The sequence below is a fragment of the Cuculus canorus genome, chromosome 2 (assembly GCF_017976375.1).
Source record: "Cuculus canorus isolate bCucCan1 chromosome 2, bCucCan1.pri, whole genome shotgun sequence".
Classification (NCBI taxonomy): Eukaryota; Metazoa; Chordata; class Aves; order Cuculiformes; family Cuculidae; genus Cuculus; species Cuculus canorus.
The window spans coordinates 55,146,203-55,161,040 of record NC_071402.1 but is presented as its reverse complement, the minus strand read 5'-3'; positions in this window follow the sequence as shown (position 1 = coordinate 55,161,040).

The following is a 14,838-nucleotide window of genomic DNA, read 5'->3' as shown; positions in this document are numbered from 1 at the left end:
TTCATTGCATGAAAACACTCAGAGGAAAAGTGTAAACTGACATCTGAACCATATATATTTTTGTCCACTTATCCGTGAAGCAGATATATATTTCTAACCAATAAACATACTAAATACATTTGTGACATTTCATGAAAATTCATAACATTGGAAGACCTATATACTAGCAATCATACCTACCTTTCTTATGTTGTACTGATCTGTTAGTAAACTCCATCTCTACTCTCTACACTGCTCGAGGACAGAGATCCGAAGTGGCAGCTGCAGTGGAGGGAAGTGGAAATTGAGCCTCTATGCTTAGTGGAAAGATCCTTCCTCAAAAGGCAGATTAACAACAAGGGCTTATTGCAGATATTTTGAGTAATTTTCGTGGGCAATCTCATTTTCCAGCAAGGATGGGAGAAATACCACATACCACCTTCCCTAACCTGAAGCTGTCTTGTGTAAATAACCATCAAGTTACTTACACAGATGATAACTCAGCAGAACTGAGTTTGTGATCAACATTTCTGTTGGGATTAGCGCTACAATGTCTCAACAATTTCCAACTACATAAAAAAAAGAGTCTTATTTTAATATCATACAAATCCAGGGAAATCTTGGCAGTGTCTTCAGTGCAAGGAGAAAGGGACATGTATCAGACAGTGACAATACAATTTTGGTTATTTTCCGTACAAGGGTGAAACCCCAAAGTAAACTGTTTAGATGCAAAGGTATATTTAAGCTGCTATACTTGTAAAGCATCATTAACAAAACTTCCAAGAAAATTTATGCAATTTTACTGCAATTTCCTTTTTATCCAACACTCATTTCCAAACCTTTTGAAATATATGATTTTCAATTAAATTCTTTACCATCTTGCTCCTTAAAATTAACTAGGGCCAAATTTTCGCTTTTATGCCTGGCCTTACATTTAATTACCCACACTTAGAATATTAGACATCATGCTGATTTCTGTCTAGAGGAAATGACCTAGGATCATTGGAAGCATATGAAGTTCGTTTTAAGATGAAGCAATAACTTACGTTAAAGGATGTAAAAGGTCTTAACCTCCAGGCCCTCAACATACTGCAGCAAAAAGTTCCTCTTTTTTTTTTTAATTAAATAAAACATCTGCAAGGCATTTTTCCCTCAAAGTCACTAAATAGTCTTTAAAAGCCTCCCTGGCTAAATGGCTCTGTGTGAGCATACATGTAAGAAGCATCACCGAGCTTGGCTGACTGGCTTAGCTGATTGTTTGGGGAATTAGGTTTCCCTTGGGTTACTGTCATACAGCATGCTCCTGAATCACAATCTTTCTTTCCATTAATGTTTCATTTGGAAAATAAAAAAAAAAAAAACCAAATTAAAAGCGATCAGTTTCACATACACAAAAACTCTCCCTCGTGTGAAGTCTTTTCAGAGCTTCTGCTCACTTGTTAAAAATGTCCGTTTACTGAATCACAGCTAGGGATTTCGTTGGCAGTTGCTAGTTCATAGAAATACCATACCTGCCTCTTAAAAAAAAAAAGAAAGAAATGGGTGCAGCTATCATAGTAATTATTTAGCACTTGCCAAATACTGTTTTGGTTGACTTCAGGGAAACAGCATAAGTTGGTTACTCAGAATAGGAATTTTAGAAGTGCTTCAGGAAATGAATGTACCACTCACATATCAATCTTGTCCAGTCATTATCGTCTAGCTAAAAGCTGAGTTAATTAGGCTTTCCATTAAGTGCACTCTTTCTGGAATTTACACAATGCTAACTCAGTAAGCTTGCAAAGGCTGATCCTGACAGTGATATAACCTTTCCTTAAATAACAAAATGAACTTTAAAGGCAGAGGCAATTGCATTTTGCCTTTGGATTTTCAGGCCAGGGTGTTATAGCACAGATGATCACTGTCTGCAGATTAGTCAGCCTAAAGCAGAGGGAGTGAAAATCTACCTTGCAAAAAATGTTAACTTCCACTAAGAACATCTACTGCCAGTTCTGCAACAAGGAGATCTGAAGCAAGTTAGCATTGGAAGTACTGTGAAAATATTCCAACAATATCAAATCTCAAGCAACATAAATCTTGAGATTAACACTTGCACCTTAATTTGGCTTCGCAAACATCTAACTAGACAACACAGGAACAAGTTTTCACAAAAGCTACTGTGAGAATTATCTCTTTAAGGTCGTTATGGAAAAAAAATTAATTTTACTTGCATAGTTGCAAAATTTCCAGTATCACCTGATTTTATTTGGTCAGAAAAACAAAAATACTGGGACATGCAACTATGTTGGTCATCAACTGCTAAATATTTGCAGTGTGTCAACAACAAGGTCATATCCCCTTTCTGCTACTGACAGAGTTTCTACCAAAAGCTGCGTGTCATCTTGAAACACAGTTCAAGCTAGTCTCCAAAGTTTTTCAGAGTTGCAAATTTCTCTCCAAATCTGCTGCAAGTGGCAGCCTTTACCAAGTTTCTCACAGTCTTGACCGTGACAGATTATACAAGCAAGCAAAAATGACTTCAAATTTCAAAAGAACAATTTATGTCCAGTCCACGGTTTGGGCAAAGTTTCAGGTCAGCTCTTTATTTTACCTCCACCGGTTCCCACATTGCAGTTTACGATGGAAACCTGAACCAAGGAATGCTCTTGGAACAGCTACAGCCAGTCTGGGCACACAATGCTAGAATCCAAGCTCAGAGATTTGTTTGTTCAAGAGCACCAACCAAGCACCTTTACCATGTGTTAAATACAGGTTATTTGAGAGGCATTTGAAAGCTAAATTGGGCTTAGTATTACCTTTTATGTTTTATGGGTTGTGGAAATTTTCCCTGCTTAATTATCAAAGCATTTTATGACCTTCTACAATCCCCAGGAAAAGAAGGGCAGAAGAAAGAGGTGGGGGAGGCAGCCTGATCCATCAAGGCATCCGGATGAAAGGCTGACCTCCAGAGCTCCTGGGGAATGATAGAGTTTGTTAGCCTCTCAAAGCAAGAAAGTGACTGCCCTACCAGGACTATTTGATGACTTTGGTTTTGGAAGGTGAGAGGCAACAGCTGTAGTCATTTGCATGACACAGTTATGTCATGCCTGAGATGATCTGCCAAACACCGTTCCTTGGTGCTCAGAGAGGGTAGTCAGGGCTTGCTGCAAGCCCCAGCTCCCACGACAGGCGACTCCTCTGCTGGACGATGGTCATGGATGGTGGGAAATTAAACATAGTGGCTACAGATTATCACAGTGTGTCCCTCTGGCGTAGACCGAGGAAGCAGAGCAGCCTGGCTTTTTTATCAGCCCAATTGAACTGCTAAGCTCTGAAGAGGAAAAAGCAATTTACAGCCCAAGTTTTTTTCCTTAAATAACCATAGCAAAGAATTCCAAAAGGCATCATTTCCTCATGGTCCCTGTGAGCTGGACTGAGGTTACAAAGAGTCTGCAGAGACTCTAGACCCACCAGCAGCCAGTGTAACAGCAGTGGAGAAACGGGCCAGACTCTACTAAAGCATCAGCCACTACCTGAGCAACCTGCTTCCTTGTTTGTGTCTTCTCCCATTTTCACAATGCTTCCTTCCTTCCTTTTTCTATCAGATCAAGTTAGAAACAGCACCATAAATAACACTTGACAGCATCCAAGGCTGGCATAGATTTTCAAAGGCTATTACAAACTATGCAACGAGCTTCCTAATGCTGTTAGACAACAGCCAACTCAACAGTTTGAAAAGCACAAAATTGCCTCGGCACACTTACTTCTTCCAGAACATGTCTGAGCAAGCAGTGACTCTAACACATGCATACAGTGCTGGTGTCCATTCACATATGACAACAATATGGCAATTGTATTGCAGCCAATTCACCCACCAATGCACATAATATAAGAATTTTTCATGCAAGATGTAGGATTTTACACACGTTAAAACAAGCCCACAGAACAGTGTAATTTTATACACTATGTAGGTACTTGATGCAGTTATATGTCATCAAGAACAAAAATCAATATCTTTTAATTTCTGCCCTCTTCACATTTTCCTACATATGCCTGGCTTAAATCAGTGATTTGTATTTTAAAACATTGTTAGATGGTTCAAAATAAATGTTGCATATGCACTGCATCCTCTTCTACCCTGGTCCAGCACTCCAAGCCAAGAAATTGAAGTGGCAGCAAGACACATTTTGGCTTCACAACAAAGACAGCCCCCTCCTGTGTGAGATCCAAACAAAAAAAAAGAAAGGATTGTCAAGGTGGTGAGAGTCACGGAGAATATGGCAGAGGTAGAAAACCTAGACATGAAAGCAATTGTAAAGATTTATCTGAAGACAAGAAAGGATGCTTATAATAAATTGTGCAGGTGACAATCAGGCAGACTTTGGGGGAAGGCATCTTCAAAACATGCTCTTAACTTTCACAAGCTATTTATACTCTCCAAAAACTCCGCCTCTCCTGAAAAGGGATGTCTAATTTTTGCCTAGCTCCAGGCTCTTCTGATCACTTTCCTCCCATCGGCCTTCATCCAGGAATAAGGGACACTTTCTGACACAACAAGGAAATAAAGAAATGGTTGGAAAGGAAAGGGAAGAGTCAAATCATTCAGGGTCTTTACTCCAGCCACACAGTCCTTAGTTTAATGGACAGTCCAACTGAACTCAGGGAGACTTTTTATCAGGCAATGATAAAGGATTAAACCCTGTATTCAGCATTGCATCAGCAGGACAGAAATTATCCCCTCAAAACTGAGATGCAACAGCAAAGGGTGTTACACTCAAACTGCCTTGTAAACACCTTATCTAGGTTTAGGCAGCTGTAAGTTAGATAACATTTAAGTTGAAAATACCAATAAAAGACTCAGCCTACTGATAACAGGTGCTTCACCGGACACAGCAGCTCTTTCTTCCTACTGATGAGCTATAGTCTGCCCCTGATGAAAGAAGCCAGCCTGTACTGTATATCTTACAGTGATGTGCGTCAGTAAGTTGAGTTTACTAGCTTGGACCCTTCTTCTCTGAAAAAAATTAGCGGTTGTATCTATTAAAAAGGAGGCTCAGAAAGCTTTCCTCTTGCCTTTTTGTGGAAAAGTAAAGCCTTGGCAGCTATAAATAAATAAAAATAAACAGAAATAAATAAAAATAAACAAAAATAAATAACATTCTTCTAATAATTCCTGAAGGTGTTGGTTCCCTTTATGCACAATTCAAACAACTGAATTATTGGTATCAAGCAAAAACTACTATACTGTCCTTTTGCTTCAGTGTTTCTATTAGTCATTGATGAAGTCTTATGCCATGTACAAATACCACTCCTGGCTGATAGTTCCTCACAGAGCTTATTCACTGCCTCCAAGGCCCAATTTTGTTGGTTTTGTAGAGATATGCTGAATGCTGAAGAAATCATGAAAGGAATATTTAACATAAGAACTAGGAATATCTAACATAAGAACTAGGAATATCTAGCATGTGATGTTATGAAGTTATGTTTTATGTGATTCAGTCCCTAGAGAGTGGTGGACATCACTACTACAGTCAAGCTTCAAACTTATAAAGGGAAATAAAGGTTTGCAAGGGAAATAAATTTTGCCGACTGCAGTAATCCTGTTTTCTTAATCCAGTTGAAGACCTGGGTCACCTGCTTCTTTGGAAGGGTTCCAGGCTCAATGTTCAAGCATGAACTAGATAGATAACAGAGATACAAACTACAGTGAAAGGAGGAAGGGAAGGAAAAGAGCACCCGTGAAGAGGGATCTACAGTAGCAGGTATAGTATTGCACAGTTTGGTTGAATAGCAGTAACTCCCTACAAGTACAGAACGTATATATGCATATACATAGCAATGCATACTTTAAGCTCCAATACATCTACAAAAAAAATGAATAAACAGCACCAGTGGAAAGCCATAAGATTGTCACCTAGATAAGTTGCATAAATCTAGTATTTCAGATCTCTGAAAATAGACTTTGGCTGTTTGATTCCACCATAAATCAGGATCCCCGTTAATCTGGTTTTAGAGTGGCTTTCCTGTGCAGGTTTGAGAGTCTCAAAGGAATATACTGTTCACTGATTTATATACTGGTCTTGCTGAAAAGTTGATTTACCTTTGCTTTCTGCAAACAGTGAATTGCAGCTAGCTGGTTTCTCTGAATATGCAAAGCCTCTACTGTATATAAAGGTAGGAGACTTTGACGGTTTGCAGCTAAGTAAATCACACTGATCCCAGTGTTTGCCCTCAGATTTACGGCACTCACTATAATTTAGGCCTCAATGCTGACCCACAAAATGCAGCTAAATAAGAAAGTGTTTTGTCATCTTTTCATACATTGGAACTTCTTTCATTTACCCATTATTTCAAAGTCACTCTACCCAACAAAATCCATTTTGAAAAGCATTGTCAATGACATATAGAAATGCTTTCAGTCCTAATTTGACAACAAAATCTACGAGGGCTTAAGCAAATTTCCTTTAGACATTCAGCAATGCTTACTTATTTCACTACAGGCCACTGTGCATAGTCACAATTAAAAGAACCACAGCAGTGAGCCTGAGTTCCAGAGGATTTCTGAAACTCAAATGCAGATTAAACATAGGCATCTTGACCCAAGTAAAAGGAAAAACAGTGGAGAATATGAGAACTCATGGTATTCGTTTTTCAGTCAGTATTCTCCATACTCACCGCTCATGTGCATTGGTAAGAATACTGTGATTTTTGTTTCTATACATGTGATAAAATGCAAACCTGCAATTGGCTACTACTTCTTAACAGGTATTTCAGGACAATACATCTTCTTAAGATCATTTAGGCAACCAATTCACCACATTCAATATTTGTGAATCTAGATTCTTCATCTGCAGATGTGACCCAGTTGTCACCATACTGCAGATATCAAGAGAGCAGATATTGGGTTTTTTGCTGATGTTTAGTTTGGCAAACTATAACTTGACACGTTCTTTACAGTGACTTTTCCTGTTTCTGGCAAAAACTGTGCACCTCATTGGCCAGCTGAATAATGAAGAAAGATTATCTCCTTTGTAGAAAATTACACCACTAATGTCACAATGAGAAGACAGTGTAATTTATAACTTCTCTCCCTCCTCCTTTCATTTTGGCCTGGACACTAGGTCTTTCATATCAAATTTCAAGTCATCTTTCATTTTAGGAGCTAATCTGTTTGGTTACTGAAGTGAAATGACAGAACACACCTGTGATCAAAGCGGAAGATAGATGGAAAAAACATCTCCTGAGTTCATGTACATACTAGATCCATTACCCTGACCTTGTAACACAGTTCTTCAAGTAGGTTTGGTCAATTATTAGACATTTTACAGTTATTTTCAGAACAAAGAAACTATTGAGCAAGTTTGGCATGCACTTTGTTCTTTATTAATTTAAACTGTCCCAAGTAATGATTTGAGAGAGGTCAAATATCTCTTAATAAAAAAGAAAAAAAAAAGAAAAATTCCCTCCTGTATAAAGGAGCATATTCACAGAGGTGAAACCCAGAAATTACCATTCTTCAAGATGGAGCAAGACCACCCCCTGCTACTCAAACCAACTGAGTATTCAAGATCCCCTTTAGATTGAAGAAATCCCAGATTTAAGACCTGGCTTAAACTCATTGAGGGTTTTCAAGACTCAGATTAGGCTAATTCAGGGGTTTCCCCAGGAGGAGGTTTTAATTGTCTGTTTTGTTCCAGTGGGAACAAAGAAAACCAAATTTGAGTACTGCATTTTTTTCACAAAGATGGAACTTTTCTCACCCAGTCACTTTAAATTAACTTCACTTGCAACATGAAAGCATTGACACAGGATGGGATTGCAAGGTTTGTGAGACAAAGCTAAGGGCCACAATCCCAACTCTGTGACTGTCAGCACAGCCAGTAGGGACAAGAGTGCTGGTATCACACTCTAATGAATGTTTCCCTTAAGGCTCATGGATTTTTCAACTAATCTTAGGATTTCATTCTTTTTCTGAAAAATCAGTCCCCTATCGTGCCCAGGGAACATGTTCAAATTGGGAAATGAGGGAAAAATAATGTAGAAGGAGGAATCATCTCTGAGCAGACTGTGAAGAACCTGGTTATCAGTTCATCTCTGGTACATGTTACTTCTTCAGTCTTCTGTCTAATATCCATGTCATGCTCCTTTTAACATTTTATTGAATCAGAAGGGAATAATAAATGACAAAGGACAAAAACAGCTCTATCTGCTCATTTACTTCCTTCCTTCATTTGAAAAAATAAATTATTTTTTATATCATCTTTGTGATGATACTGTAGTTGTGAAGGCAACTACAGTAGAGCTGAGATTTATGTGAATTTAACAAATGACCAAAGTTTAGTAAAATCTTTTCAGGGAGACAAATGGGTGGTCTGCTTCTGTGGCCCACTACAACAACAACAAAAACCCGCGAAAAGAAAAACAAGGACAAACCTCCTTGTCCCCACCTCCATCCACCCTCATCAAATCATTTCCCATGGCTGAGTAACGTAAAAATCACGTAGAAAACAGAGAATATATAAAACTGCCTCTAAATAAAAATAATTCTAATTCAGTATCACTTTTCTGTGGGCTTTAGTGAAGCACATTCGAAATAAAAGGCATCTGTCCAGAAGAAGCAGAAAAGTGAAAACAGCTTGTTCTGTAAATGTTGATTTGCCTGGAAAGTATAACCTTGTATAGTTACAAGAGACATTTTCGTTATTTCACAGTTAAAGAAACCATTCTCACATCTCTTGTTATAAGCTTTTTCCCCACTAGTATGTGGGCCCTCATCTCTTTTCCTCTGAAGGATGGGCAATAGAACACATTCACCTATTTCTTTATAGCGTTATAAAAAACAGGTGTTAGGAATTCCAGAGATGCTCATTGCAAAATCATTACATAATCTCTATGAGCAGAAAACATGATCTTCCAGATGTCATCCTATTCCAGTGGCATGAAACCCCAGCTACCAGCACAGAAAATAATAATAAGCAAGGAAAATAAAATGGCACTGCCAGTACTATAAAACAGCTATTTTCTCAAAAGCAATCTGGTCTCATTCTGGGAAATAGCTACCACCCTACAGCTAAGAAATACGATGGTTGCAGCACCTTCCACACGAACATTTCCTCCAAAACAGTGTGGAGGGCACCAACATAGAAGCATTGAAAAGCATCCCAAATTCTCAGTTCCCCTCTCTCACTTATCCGGTGCTTAATGATGTCTACCTGTCATACAACTCATACCATATCTCCACATTCAGGATTGGATTCTGCCCCAAGCAAACCCCTGGGATTCCATTACTTTACAGAGAAGTGTAAAGGCGGAAAGCATGATCTTTTGCCTGCTTTTTTTGTGAGCCAGAAAAAAATCTTTAACTGTCCCCATAGTGATAAGGTCAATGCATATTGGAGACCACTTTTTGCAATTGCAGAGGTGTTTGCAAATTGATAGCAGTTTATGTAAAATACTTTGATAGCACATTAATCAAATCTCTTAAAAATTTCTAGAAACAGATGAAAACAAAGCTTTTGCTGCAAAAACATTTTTGTTAAATCGTTTCAGTTTTCACATGCTCTTCTATCAGGTTTAGCTAAAAGAAATAGAAGCAAAATGGTATAACTGATTATTCTGTCAGTACCTCCACCTTCTTGAGTTAGGAAGCTTAGTAAAAATGCTTGAGCAATGCCGAATGGGAAGAAGGAGATGCTGAGAACTCATGACAAATTTTGTTTCAAAAAAAAATAGAGTTTGTCAAACTCAAATTTATCAATAAGAGGTAAGCACCCATTTCAATGGTAGCAGGTGTTTGGGAGTGAAAAGAAGAAGTAGAAAGTGAAAAAGGGGAGAAGAGGACCCACTTAAGCTCATAGTTCAGCAGACAGCGTACCCGTTACTACCAAGTGCCATGAATCTATGAACTACAGACCATGTAATTACAAAATGGAAGAGCATGAAGATGGTAAACAAAGAAGGCCCATTCCTGAAGGTGTGATAGCCTCCTCACAGCAGGCTAAAGCTCACATTTGCTTAAGTTTTTCACCCAACTTCATTCAGATTGGGTTGATCCAGCACACAGAAAAGAACCATTATCTCCAAGGCACTTTATCTTTTGCTAAATGCTCGGTTTTGTTTTAACAAATAGGCATTTTCCAGCAATATATTTTCACACGAAAAATTCCCAACAAACTATTCTTAGAAGTAAGCCAATTTCCAGATCACAGATTTAGATTAAGTAATTTGAAGACATTTCTAAGAAACATCTGTTTCTTCCACATGAATTTCCAAGTCTTTCCTCAGCTACTCTTTGCTAATCTTCTATTGCCTTTTTTTTCTTAAAGGAGCTAGAAAACATGACTGTCTCTTCAAATACTAAAGGAGTGCGAAAGAAACAACTACTTAATATGAGAAAGGACTGTGAAACAAAGAATACAGAGACTAAAAAATACCCTGGGCTTGCTGATGGAGGGGCTGTAAATGGAAGAATGTGCAACTTATCTTGTGGTTTGTTTTGAGAACAGAGAGAAGAAACATTCAGATTTCTGATGCTGACACTATTCATAAGCATTAAAACACTACAGCACTACCTATAGAGAGACTTAAGCTTGTTCTGCTTGTACTCGCAAGCTGTCAAGAAACCCACAGCTGTGGTTAGCAAGGCACCAAGCCCAAGCTAATAAGGTTCAGCTGAGAAGCAGGGCATATTAGTTTAGGCCTCGTGCCATGCTAGTTTGCTATATGGCTTCCAGTCAGCTTAGAGCAAAGACAGAGCAAGCTCACATCTCTATGTGAAAGATCACGTCGACATTACTTTAGATAAATAGAAAAACAACATCGGAGCCCTAGGTATTCAGGTTTGCAGACATACTGTAGTTAGAAATGTCTTTACCCTTGCCGACAAAATGCGTCAATCTCTGCCCCGTTGGTGGGTAACACTCATTCCTGGATCACCCCCTGGGCCTAACAGGTGCTTCATCCCATGGAAATACATCCTCGTAAAAAAATTCCTGATGCTGCAGCTGAACAAAGATGTTGGTTTAAGAAATTTCAACATTTCAGACTTATATTTCACATAAGTAGCCTACTATTTCAGGTTTTTGAAAAAGGCTTTGGAAACGAGAGAAATTATCATGGTGAGGCTGGTAGTGTTGTCTCATGAGATCTTTGTATTGTAAGTTGAACAGTGCTTATGCTCTGACATGTTACATATAATGTAGTGTTACAATATGCTCATGATATGTTTACAGCTGACTTCTCTAATACGGTGTTTTAGGAGAGAGACCGCTGCAGTGGAGATGAGGAACTAGGAAAATACCTGTCAACATTCATCCTGTGGAGGTTAAAACCACTGGTCTAGAGTACTCAAATCTAGTTTGGATTACATTAATATCTAATTCAATTAATATCTTGCTGTGTTTTTTAAAGGAGGAAGAGTTGTTTCCAGAGCTGTCATGAAAATACACCAGAATTTAAATGGCTACTGCTCTTCTGAAATCTTGTTAATTTTCAGAAAATTTCTAAGACAGAAGCTTGCAAAGAACAAGATAGATAAATATTGCTATTGATATCTAAATTATTATCTGCTCTGGATAACTTTCTTCTTTGGCAATCTGGTTTATCGCCTCTAGGAAACACAAGATCTTTCATCCTTTTGTTCCAAAACAAAAGATTTTAATCTCTTAACAGCAAGAGATTAAAATGTCTGTAAATTACAGTGACTGCTTACATTTTCCTGCTAAGGAAAGGAGCTGCTTCATTCTCTACTGTCAGATCTGTACAATGGCATCTTTCACACCTCTTATCCATGGAAGAATAGCAAAGTAAAATTTCCAAGACTTACTGAATCTCTGAGGAGATTGCTGAGTAGGCAGGTGTGCCGGTCTCTAAATTGGTGTACATCAAGCTGTCTGTTGACACCTATATGGCACTCTGAGAGCTGTGAAGCCACCTCCATCAAACAAGGTGCATGCAAAAAATTTCTTTCTCAATGATCTTACCTTGGATAACCATAATATTCAAATTTTTCATTCCCAGGTGCAAGGTATGAAAAATACCGACAGAGAAGCACACTGGTCATGTGACCAGCACCAAATTGGGATGCAGGAACTGGGCTCATCCTCCTGTCCTACCACTGACTTCTATGCAAGGGCAAACTCACTGAGCTTCTCTTCTCCTCTCAATAAAGCACAGAGTATAACTACGCAAGTGTTCCCTGTATCTGGAAGTGTTAAGAGTGAAAAATAATTACATGAGACATGTTAGGTATTTATGTAGTCATTTATTGACACAGTGTGTGAATACAGCACAAGATTTAAGAACAATCTCGGAACAAATTCCTAAAGCCATTAACTGGCAAATTCTTCACACCTGCCAAGTCCAGACCCGAAAACTAATTCATAAGCATTCAGATTTTTTCCTTTTTCCCTAGGGACTTACAGTAATTTTAGCATTGACTTCACTGCCTGCACAAGTATGATTGAGATCAATTCACCTGATTCTCACAAAAACCTTGGTAAAGATAGGGCTCAGATATCTTATGTGACATCAATCAAATGTCAAGAATGAGATTTCTATGTCATTTACACGTTTCCATAGATTGAGAGATATTCATGGGATTTGAAAAGCAAAGGCTTTGTTGATATTTTCCTAAGCTCACTAAGGTAAAAGTGTGTTTGCTCCACCCAAAACTGGAGTGCTGGACTTTGTTTGCATGAATTCTTCCCATGCCATCTACCTGTCCAATAAAAACAATTAGGCCTTAGCTGCAGTCTCATATACACTCCTTTTCACAAGGCAGAGTTAAAATCTGAGATTTCTGTCACAGTCAAGTGAAATCAGAAATTGATTCCAACTCTATTTTTCATGTTTAAAAGAAGGGTGAGGGAAAGTGAGTGAGTTGAAAAACATCAAAACCTCCAGATCCACAGCTAACTTGAAAATTAAAGCCAGTTCTGAAAAGGTAAAAAAAATCCAATAGCTTTGTATTTCATCTTTAAGATCTGATTGTACAGCTATTCCTTGCAAAGAAATGGGGAAAATATTCTGTGAAATTTTCATTTTACACCATTTCACTTTAGAAAATTTTGTACCTTCCTCTCCTCTACTTTTGTCCTTTGAACTTCAATATTTTGGTATAGAAAATACGTAAAATAACATGCTTTGTTCTACATGGAGTCACATGAATTATTGTACAGTGGATGTCTTCATTAAAAATAATATCCACAAACATATACATTTTTAATAAAAGACCAATTTTTAATTTTGTATACAATTCAGGAAGAAAAAACAAGTGTGAAAACCTTTTCTTCTCAGCAAACCTATTTTCTGGTCCTTAACATCCATTTACTTTCTGCTACTAATTATGACACAGACAATTGACTTTTCACAGTCCTCTTTCTGTCCTGATATTTACAAGGAGCTAGAGGGCTGGTTTTATATACTGCAGATCTGAAAATTACTCTTGGACTTAACACAGTCATTTAAATGCCAAGTTTTTGTAAAGGCATTCGCAAATGTCTTGGATTTGTAGTTCATGAAAAGTTTCATTCTTCGAAAGACTCTCTGAATAGTCTTGCCAGGGAAGTGGTGGTAAAACGGTTTTAGCACTTCTGTGAAAACTGTGGCACAGATGATTAGAGATTATAATACACAGAACAAGGCCTTGGAGAGTACATTAGATTTTAACAGCATTTGAAAGCTTAACTAGAAGCTGGTCAAAGAAAACCAAACACAAAACCTTCCCTCCTTTCCCTTGCCCACTACAAGCAGTTCAGTCTTTTCACACATAAAAAAAAAATAAACAAAATTATGTAAGAATGAAAATACTTAGATCCAAAGTGGTTGTTATGTTGCCTCAAAGAAGATTAAGTCAGCCTGGTTAACATTACCCATATGGCAGAATAATAACTTGAGGCTACAGAACTAGAAACCTTATGAGGCTCTACCATTGCATATCCCAGTCTGTTGAATCATGAAATGCTTCAGAATTGGGGTTCTGTATTTCCTGGGGAAATGCAATACTTCATCCAGCATTGTTTTTTAATCATAAACTGAATTTTTTACTCTTTTTTTTTTTTTTTAGCAAGCTTTTGTACGTGTTTTCCAGCTGCTCCTGGGCAAATCTGAAAATACAATTATTGGATTTCCAGCTTTTTTGAAAACAACACTTAATATTGTTGGTCGTACTGGTGGGTCTAAAAAGTTATCCTTCTGAAGGTGATCGGGATCCTGCCCTGGCGTCAGTGGAGATACAACCTGAAATGTCTTTTCAAGGAGCTGTGCAAAAGTTACATACCTATGTAAGAAAGACAGAGAATTACTGCCAGATCAGAAAAAGGCTAGAAAACAAAGGACAGGATCCAGTAATTAATTCTCTATGCAGCAGTCATCAGCCAGAGCCTTGAAATAATGCACAAGTTAATAAAGATGTTGTAATACCTGCAAAAAGGTGGTGGAGGTACCAGACAACACTGACAAATGATTTGGTTATTTAGGGTTTGATCCAGGCCAGAGCACACTATGAGGTAATGAAAACCAGAAACACAATGGTAAAACCAAATCTAAAACAGAGAAAAGCACTCTTTTGAAATGCAAACATTAAACATAACCTGATCTTATACCTGGCAGAGTCCTGACCACCCTTTCAGTTCGAGAGAGAGTGTGAGACAGTGGTAGGGAACTTGGAGAAAGCTTCCTGTTCAATGGCAGCCAAGAACTGAGGAAATGTTAGGATTCATAAGGAAGGAGAGGAATAACCACCTCAGCAAGATCATTGCAGGGTTGAGGTAGGATTAGCCAAGAGGCAGAACTCCTTTCAAGCCAGTTTGTAAAGCTTGGAATCACTAAGACTAGAAAGGTTGTGGACATTCTGGGATTTGATGGAAGTACATAAAACAT